The sequence below is a fragment of the Triticum dicoccoides genome, chromosome 5A, assembly GCF_002162155.2.
Source record: "Triticum dicoccoides isolate Atlit2015 ecotype Zavitan chromosome 5A, WEW_v2.0, whole genome shotgun sequence".
In the NCBI taxonomy this organism is placed as follows: Eukaryota; Viridiplantae; Streptophyta; class Magnoliopsida; order Poales; family Poaceae; genus Triticum; species Triticum dicoccoides.
In genome coordinates, this window is record NC_041388.1 from 564,854,374 (window position 1) to 564,864,179 (window position 9,806).

Sequence of the window (9,806 nt, forward strand, 5' to 3'; positions counted from 1 at the left end):
CTCTGGTTAGATGTGTTTTTGTGTTTAGTTAGTGTTTGTGCCAAGTAAGACCTTTCGGATGGCTTACGGTGATAGTTGTTTTGATCTTGCTGAAAAACAGAAACTTTTACGCCCAGGAAAATAATTTCCATTTTTTTTGACAGAAGCGTGCTTTTGATCTGATTCCTTTTGCACAAGATTGGTATGAAAATTTCCCAGGTTTTCATAATTTTTAAGAATTTTTGGAGTTACAGAAGTATTCGAGAGTTACAAATTACTACATACTGTTCTGTTTTTTGACAGATTCTGTTTTCTATGTGTTGTTTGATTATTTTGATGAATCTGTGGGTAGTATCGGGGGGTATGAACCAGGAAAAGTTTGAATACAGTAGGTATTACACAAATATAAATAAAGAATGAGTTCACAATAGTACCAAAAGTGGTGATTTATTTTCTTATACTAACGAAGCTTATGCGATTTTCTATTGAGTTTTGTGTTGTGAAGTTTTCAAGTTTTGGGTAAGGATTTGATGGACTATGGAAGAAGGAGTGGCAAGAGCCTAAGCTTGGGGATGCCCAAGGCACCCCAAGGTAATATTCAAGAACAACCAAGAGCCTATGCTTGGGGATGCCCCGGAAGGCATCCCCTCTTTCGTCTTCGTCTATCGGTAACTTTACTTGAGGCCATATTTTTATTCACCACATGATATGTGTTTTGCTTGGAGCGTCTTGTATGATATGATTCTTTACTTTTTAGTTGGACACAATCATACTTGTTGTACACACGTTTTGAGAGGGACACGCATGAATCATGATTTATTAGAATACTCTATGTGTTTCACTTATATCTTTTGAGTTAGGCAATTTTGATCTAGTGCTTCACTTATATATTTTTAGAGCACGGCGGTGGTTTTATTTTATAGAAAGTGTTGAACTCTCATGCTTCACTTATATTATTTTGAGAGTCTTTTTAAAAAGCATGGTAATTTTCGTTGGTTATAAATTTAGTCCTAATATGATAGGCATCCAAGAGGGATATAATAAAAACTTTCATATAAAGTGCATTGAATACTATGAGAAGTTTCATTTCTTATGATTGTTTTGAGATATAGAGATGGTGATATTAGAGTCATACTAGTGAGTAATTGTGGATTGGAGAAATACTTGTGTTAAAGTTTGTGATTCCTGTAGCATGCACGTATGGTGAACCGTTATGTAACAAAGTTGGAGCATGAGGTATTTTTTGGTTGTCTTCCTTATGTGTGGAGGTCAGGGATGAGCGATGGTCTTTTCCTACCAATCTATTCCCCTAGGATCATGCGCGTAGTCAAGGATTCAATTAAGGCTCTTTATGTTTTTCTATGGATGAAAGTTGGAAAAGAACCGCTATGCTTAGAGCTAGAAGAGAATTTTTAGAAAAAGCGTTTTCTAGTGATTGCTTTCACAAAAGTGATGAAGATCTTAAAATGATTGGTGTTTCTTATATTGATTCTTTGTTTAGTAAAATTAAGATTGATGAAAAAGGGACCGAAGAAGAGTCAACTTTAGCTAGAAGGCTTCTGGATAATTCGGAGGGTGAAAATCTTGTTGAGAAAATTGATAAAAGTGGGTTTGAAGAGGTCAAAACTTTAACTAGTGATGTGCCCACTCTTTTGGATTACAAAGACTTTAATTATGATCGTTACTCTTTGATTGATTGTATTTCTTTGTTGTAATCCATGATAAATTCACCCCATGCTTGTGAACAAAATAAAGCTTTTACTAAACATATTGTTGATGCTATGATGAAAGCTTTAGAAGAAAAGTTGGAATTAGACGTTTCAATTCCTATAAAATTACATGATGAATGGGAACCTACTACGAAAGTCAATTGAAAATTATGAGTGTTTTGCTTTATGTGACTTGGGTGCTAGTGTTTCTACAATTCCGAAATCTTTATGTGATGTGCTTGGTCTTACCGATATTGAAGAGTGTTCTCTAAATTTGCACTTCGCGTATTCTACAATTAAAAAGCCTATGGGAAGAATTAATGATGTTCTTATTCTTGCAAATAGGAATTATGCGCCCGTAGATTTTATTGTTCTTGATATTGATTGCAATCCGTCTTGTCCAATTATTCTTGGTAGACCGTTTTTTCGTACTATTGGTACCGTGATTGATATGAAAGAAGGCAATATTAAATTTCAATTTCCACTAAGTAAGGGTATGGAACACTTCCTTGGAACTAGAATTAAGCCATCATATGAGTTAATCATGATGGCATCGTATGGATCTAGAAACAAAGATGACAATACTTAGATCCTTTGCATTATGCCTAGATAGGGGCATAAAACGATAGTGCTTGTTGGGAGGCAACCCAATGAATAAAATTTATTTTTATCTTTTCATTTCTGTTCTTGAGTGTGTGCACAATTATGCTACTATTATGATTGTGTTTTTTTTGTTTTAGTTAGTGTTTGTGCCAAGCAAAGCCCTTGGGATCATGTTGGGTGATAGTTGATTTGATCTTGCTGAAAAACAGAAACTTTTGCGCTCACGAAAATAATTCTCATTTTTAACAGAAGCGTGATAGAATACTGATTCTTTTTGCAGATGATTAATATACAAATATTTCACGTCGTCCTAATGTTTCAGAATTTTTGGAGTTACAGAAGTATTCGAAATATCCAGATTGCTATAGACTGTTCTGTTTTTGACAGATTCTGTTTTCTTTGCGTTGTTTGCTTGTTTTGATGATTCTTTCCTTTGAAGAGTTCACTAGTACGTGTTGGTGCTATACAAACGGTTTTTAACCCCTTTCCGCGACGACATTTGGAACCGTCCCCAAGTGAGTGTGGGTGATAGGGTGTCCTTCCCACACGATCCAGAAACCGTCGGGGATATGGAGCAATGATCCAAAGGCCTTCTAAAATGTAATCATGTACGATGCAGCACACACTAAATTCTTTCGCATGTGTGGTATCGGTGATTAAGTGTTTGTAATGACACAGTGAAACCATATGGTATGTCATAATGAACCATTTGGGAAACAGTATCTAAGGCACACGGGCCAACATATGAACTGTGTGCGATTTGTGCCCCATCGCACACGAGTTTACTGCGTAACACGTCTGCCATGCAAGACCCCATCACACACGTTTGCCAACAATTACTGTCTGCGATAGTGTTCTATCACAAACGGTTCAGGAGCCCCTTCGCACACATACAAGTTCTGCATACCGTTTGTGATTTGTTGGGTATCACCGATGGTTGCCGCAAGAGTGAGATGTGCTTTTCGTTTGGGATCCCACACATTTCCTGAAAAGATTACGACTGGGATTGTGTTTTACATTGGGCACGGTTTACTCCCAGTTCTCGTGTGCGATAACACGATATGACAAATGGTCCTGAAGAGCCTACGCACATGTAGTAGCGCTGCAAATCGTTTGCGATCTGCTGTGTATCACCGACGGTTCCGCTATGATTGACGTATGCTTTCCGATGTGGATCGCACACACTCATTTAGTTGAACCGTGTGCGGAGCAATTGCTAGGTTAAAACAAAAGTATCCCATTTTGACTCGGCATGCAAAAAGAAAATTCACCACAATATTCAATTGAACAAATAAACAAAAATATCATATTTCGAATCGGCACGCAAAAAGAAAATTCGCCACAATATTCAATTGAACAAATAAACAAAAATATCGCATTTTAATCGGCACGCAAAAAGCAAATTCGCCGCAATATTCAATTGAACAAGTAGTGTCCACAGGAAGAACATTCATCATATTTCACAACAATTCCAATTGAACATAAGGTAGCTAAATTCCAATGATTTGTCCACACATATATGCATTACATAATTAATCATAGTGTACGAAATACGAAGACTTCATCAGATGGAAAACAATGGATCCATCGTTATATGTGTAGCAGCTAGCTCTTACTCAATGTTTCAGGAGAAGGCATGCTTAAATCTTCATTATCACTAGTGGGATCGATGTAGTGATCCAGGAAGAAGTCACTGATAAATCTCCGAACCATCAGCAATTCACCAGCCGGGAGCGGTTCAGGGGTCCTCGATTTAAGATGAGCTGCAGTATTTTTAAGATCAGAATGTGCCATATGAGTGGAGTAGAAGATATTAATTAAGATAGACTTACTGGTACTAATCCGCGAGGATCATCACAACTATCAATAGATTCGCAGATGGAGATCATGTGTCTGCAAACATAGTATCCACAAAGGTTGGTCCCTGCTTCTTGCTGAGGACACTGAATTTTTTTGTACAAAATTAGTCATGTATTTGTCCTGTTAGGAACAACCTAACCGGTGTTAGATGTATTATTTTTTCTTTGGACAAAATAGAAAGAGTTTTATTTAGAAGCTTGAACACTTGACTAGCGTAAGGAAAGGTATTTGCAGACTGTTGGATAACTTTTCCGAAAATAACATATTTCGGTGTCTTACCGGAGAAACGATCTCATGCGACAGAGGTAGTTCCCTCTTGAACTGGTTCCCTGGTTTAGTTTTCCACAATGCGAGCACACTGCAAATGATGATGAATTTTGACAACATCAATTATTGAACCAGACATGAATGCAAATTAATTTCAACATCATAGAATTCAATACCTATCCATGAATTGCTGAAGATGCGTTAGATCCTCAGCGTTTGTTGACTCTATGAGAGAATCGATCTAGTAAACTGTGTTCTTGTTTAGAACAATGAATACCAATATCAAGTGATTGCTACATATTAAGAGAGCCATGAACTTAGAAATTATGTCGAAATCTGAAAGACAATAAGTGTATGCATGGTTGTTTACTTGACTTACCTTTCATGATATTGAAAGCACAAGTGCTCCCTGGGTGATTTTGGTAATTAATGTCAACATATCTCTTTGTAACATCCCAATTTTTCAATTTGGAATGTTATACATAGGTCATTCATGCATATCATATTTTAGTGCATTTTGTTTCATGATCCTCGAAATTCTAAGCAACTCAAGGACCCACGGAGAGAGTTGGGGATTTCACGTTCTTCATATTTGAATTTTATCAAATATTGACGCAAGGATCATTTTGGTTTGAATAATTTTTCTCTCCAAAAATATTTCATATTAAAATATATGAGAGGAGATAATACGACTTCTCTAAAATAAATGAAATATTGGAGGAAAAATATTAAAATCAAATAAATAAATTTTATTTGGATTTTATGGCAATTTTATTTGAATTAGGAAAAATATGTGTTTTTCAGAATTGCATTACAAGCCCAAATAAATGTTCACTTTGTCCGGATTATTATTAAAGGATCATGAAAACTTATTTCAGGATTTTTGGAGTCCGTTTAGTATTTCTTTTAACTGTTTTTCCGCGTCAGGTTAAAAAAAACTGCACTGACCTACCGGGCCGTGGGCGAGCCGGACTTTGCCACCGTCCGGCCCCTTTAAAGGGCGAGCCCCGCCAGCCCCACCAGCCCACCCAGCCCGCGCCGCCGCTGCTGCGCCGCGCCGTCATCCGCCGGAGCCACGCCATCGCCCGCCGGAGCCGCCGCCCCAATCCAATCCGGATCCGCCCGTTTTTTTTTCTGTTTAGGTATTAAACCGATCGTTTTTTTGTAAAACCCTAGAATCGTTTTTTTCAGTTTGTTCGGTTTTTTTCACGGTTTAGTTATATTGCGGACGTTCGTCCGTACATTCGTTTTAACGAACGCTGTTCATCCGTTAGCCGCAGACAGTGAACGTTCGTTTGTTAGCCTGTTCGTCAATTTTTTTCTTTTTTCAGGGTTTTTCCGCGATTATTTCCGATCGTGATTTCTGCCCTAATCTTCGGTCTAGTATATCTTTTCGCTCATTTATCTAAATCAGGTGAAACAAGCGCCTGGACCTTCGTCTCGAAGCCCTCTTTCTGTTTAACCAACTTGAACAAGATTTTGGTACTGTTAAATTTGACTTTAGTCCAAATTAGTAATCGGATCTTGTTTCTTCCGCAGTTTGAGTTTCGTTGCTCCGTTTGATTTGATTCTTTTTGCAAACCGGAGTTCTTCAGTTGGACTTTCTGGGTAGATCTTCTTATTTGAGTTTTACCCGGGCATCTTTGCTTTATTGCTTATGTATGCTATTGTTTGTTTGCGATAGAATTCCCGGAGTGCGAAGCGTGCTACTACGAGTCACTACGTTTTGCGGATCGTCAGCAAGGCAAGTAACACATTGATCATACTCTTTCATACCTAGTTTTTATGCATTAGTTGAAATCCTCAAACACTGCATGATTAGGATGTGATTAACTTGTGGGTCTGGGAAGTAGTTGATGAGGTAGAACGTATTACCTATTTTATTATCAAACCCATGGGAGTTATTTCTATGTTGTGCTTATATTGCTATGCTATGCTAGTAGACGTGGATTGGGTTTGAGAGTATCCATGATAGATGTGAGTGTGTTTATTAATGGTTCAATTTTAAGGTGGGAACTTTAATACACATCTGGGTGGATTGTTGGTTTTGGTCACCTGGGGTTATACCAGTGTTGTCCTAGGAGATCCCGGGGTTATACCGTGTGATCCTCCAATGGTCTGCCACCCAGGCTCAAAGGGATCATAAGATTATTCATGCTAGAAACTTTTGTGTGCAGCCACAAGCTATTATGGGCTCTAGAATAGTTGAGTAGGTTGCATGACCTCTTCCAGTGGTAGGCTAGCAGATGCAGGGGATGTAGGTTGGTACTGTCTACCCGGGGTTAGAGTTAATGCTTTTGAAAGACTGTGTCTCGGTCATCCGTTTCTCAAACACCATGTAGTGCGATAAATCCAACGGAGGAGATCGAGTCTTGTGGGGAAAAGTGCTTAAACCTCTGCATAGTGTATAAACTAACCATGGTTAGCCGTGTCCCCGTTTATGGACAACTTGAGTATCTGGTACTTGAATTATTGATTTGATCTCATCACTCTAAATTAATTTGTTGGATTGATATTTACCTTTAATTGGGATTGAGATGGGGGTACCATTCTCACGGTTTCAACCACCATGATAGTTAAATAAATATATTCCTTTGTTGTAGGAAGAAATTGACTTTTCTCAAAACATTATAACCATAGACCCTCCACCAGCCAAATATGCATGTAGTGATAGCATTTATCTGTTCATTGCTCTACTATGTTATATTGCCAGCATATTCCATGTGCTGACTTGTTTTCGGAATCCAACATATCATGTTGCAGAGTTTTCAAACGAAGAGTAAGGTGCGCTAGGTTGTTTGTCATGCACTCAGCTATGCCGTTGGAGTTGATGGACTCACTTTATCTTCCAAGCCTTCCGCTGGTATCGTATTTAGATGGCCTTAAGCCATATTTATTGTAATAAGTTCTCTTTTGAGACATTCAATGTAATAAGTGTGTGATTGCTACTCTGTTATAAATCCTTCGAGTACTGTGTGTGTCAGCATTACTGATCTAAGGATGACACTGAACATAGAGACTTGACCGTCTGAGGTCGGTTCGCTACAATATGGTATCAAAGCAAACGCTGAATGTAGCACACGACCACTAAGATGAGCCATAGGTGTCGGGGATATACCCCACGGTATGACCCGGCCGGAGTTGTAAACCGGCTGGGACTTGGTAAACCGGCGGATGTTAAACCGGCGGACAGTTAAGGCAGACAGTTAAGACAGATGGCTATGACAGACGGTGAACCGGCTGGTGGTAAACCGGCAAGAGTTAAGTCAGACCATGTTAAACCGGCATACAATGTTAAACCGGTAGACAATGTTAAACCGGCAGACAATGTTAAACCGGCAAACAGTGATAACTGGGTTGCCAGGGGTTATGAAGCCCAAGACGTTATGAAGCCCAAGATGTTAAGAAGCCCATGAAGATAAGTCAGAATAGTTAAGTCTTAAGTCTGAGTTGGACTCTACATGTAACCCGCCTCTTCAACATATATAAGGTGGGGTAGGGCTCCCCAAAGAGGGACAAGCTACAAGCAAGAAGAAACAATCTTAGGGATAGACACAAAGAGGAGAGCCAGTTTACGGCGACTCCCTCGTGATGATAATGAGAGCTAGCCTCAAACAGCATGTAGGCTTGTTACCGGATGATGTTTCTCGGGGCCCGAAGCTGTCTAAATCCCTATCTTGTGTTGCGTCTCTCGATTGCTCTCAACCCCTCTCAAGCTACCACATAGATGCGTTGGCCTCACGACTAAGTCCTCACGCTAGGACATCTGCCGTGACAAAACCATGACAGTTGGCGCCCACCGTGGGGCCTGCGCACAGTGGTGTCGAGTTCTTGGAGGGATCTTTTCTAGGGTTCGAGAAGTTTGCAATTTTTCAAGATAAAGAAGAGTCATCAACAGAGGAGTTATGTTGTTTCAATATTAAGCAGTTAGAGCAACAAAATACAAGATTGGTCCAAAGTCAAAAATAGTCAGGGTCTATTCGTAGCTACTGTCCGGCGGTTTGTCTGATCACTTTTGATCCGCCGAGATGAACTGAAGCTTTATCCAATCCGGCATGTTGCATTACTATTGTACCGTACCTATGAGTTTTCAGAGCATCCGAGGGTATCAACTGGTAGCTGCTGATCGCTTTCTGGGATAAAGATGACGAGGGTTGCGTACTGCGTGCTGCTGTGACCTCGTGATCCATTGAACCGGATCTATTTCCGCTACACCATTGTCAGAAGCTGGAATAGAGAAATTTTCCTGTGGCAGCACCTCAGACGCCGCTGCCGCCGGGTTACTACGAACCCTATCTACATTTTGGGACATGATGAAAAATTACGCGTAAAGCAGATTGCGTCCGAGCCGCTGATGTATGCAGGTTCGCTTCAAATCTCAAAGTTTGGGAAGCGAACAAACTATTGAAGCTACTTACGTCCTCATGGGAAGACCCAAATCACCGCTTAAAGTCAAAGTACTAATTCAGCTAGTACGTCTCACGTGTTGGACAGAAGCCAAGGTGAAGATGAAGACAAGCCATCACATTAGATTGCAAGGGTATTAGATGCCACTGCCAGCGCTCGGATTCTCAAGGGAAGATTACTATAAAACAAGAGACAGAGAAATAGGCCATGACCTGGTCTGTTCAACTGGTTACGACCCGGAAAGGTGAGGCAGACGACTTGGCAAGGCGGACGACCCAGAAACAGACCCGACGCTGAGTCGCCCGAGCTGCCGTCGCCGGCCTCGGCCTCTGTTCTTCTCCAACCCGTCAGCTCAGGCTCCGCTGCCCTTCGGGTTGCTCATGCCAAACCGCATCCGACCTCGCACCAAGCTGGCCTCGCCTTTAACCGGCTCCGGCTGCCGCTAGCTCGTCCCTCCGCTTTGACATGCAGCTTCTAAGCAGCCCGCAGCACCGATCCGGCATGGACTCATTCCAACCTGCCGCTGCACCCGTGCCTCGCGCCAACTTCTGAGCCGCCGCCGAACCGGTGCCGGGCCGCCCCGGACTCGTCTCTGTTGCCCTGAGACGCCCTGCTCCTCCGCTGTTGTAAATCGCCACTTCGCTTTACTCCGCCTCCGTTGGCTCCGAGCCACCTCCAGTCGCCATAGCTCGCCCATTTTTCACCACCGAGCTGCTTCCATTGGCCAAGTTGCCCCTGCCCCGTCGCCGTGAACCGCCGACGCCCCTGCTTCTAAACCGCCCAAGCTAGCGACCCCGAGTCATCTCGCCTGTCTCCATGGTCGAACTGCCGGCGTCCCTGCCCCGTCGTTCTAAACCGCCATCGCCTCGTCAAACCAGCCGCATCAGAATCGCCACCACAACCTCGTCTTCAAGTCACCGGGCTCCGCCTCTGCAGTACTCCCCCCGTGCGACCCGCCTTGGACGGCTGCTCATCTGCTCC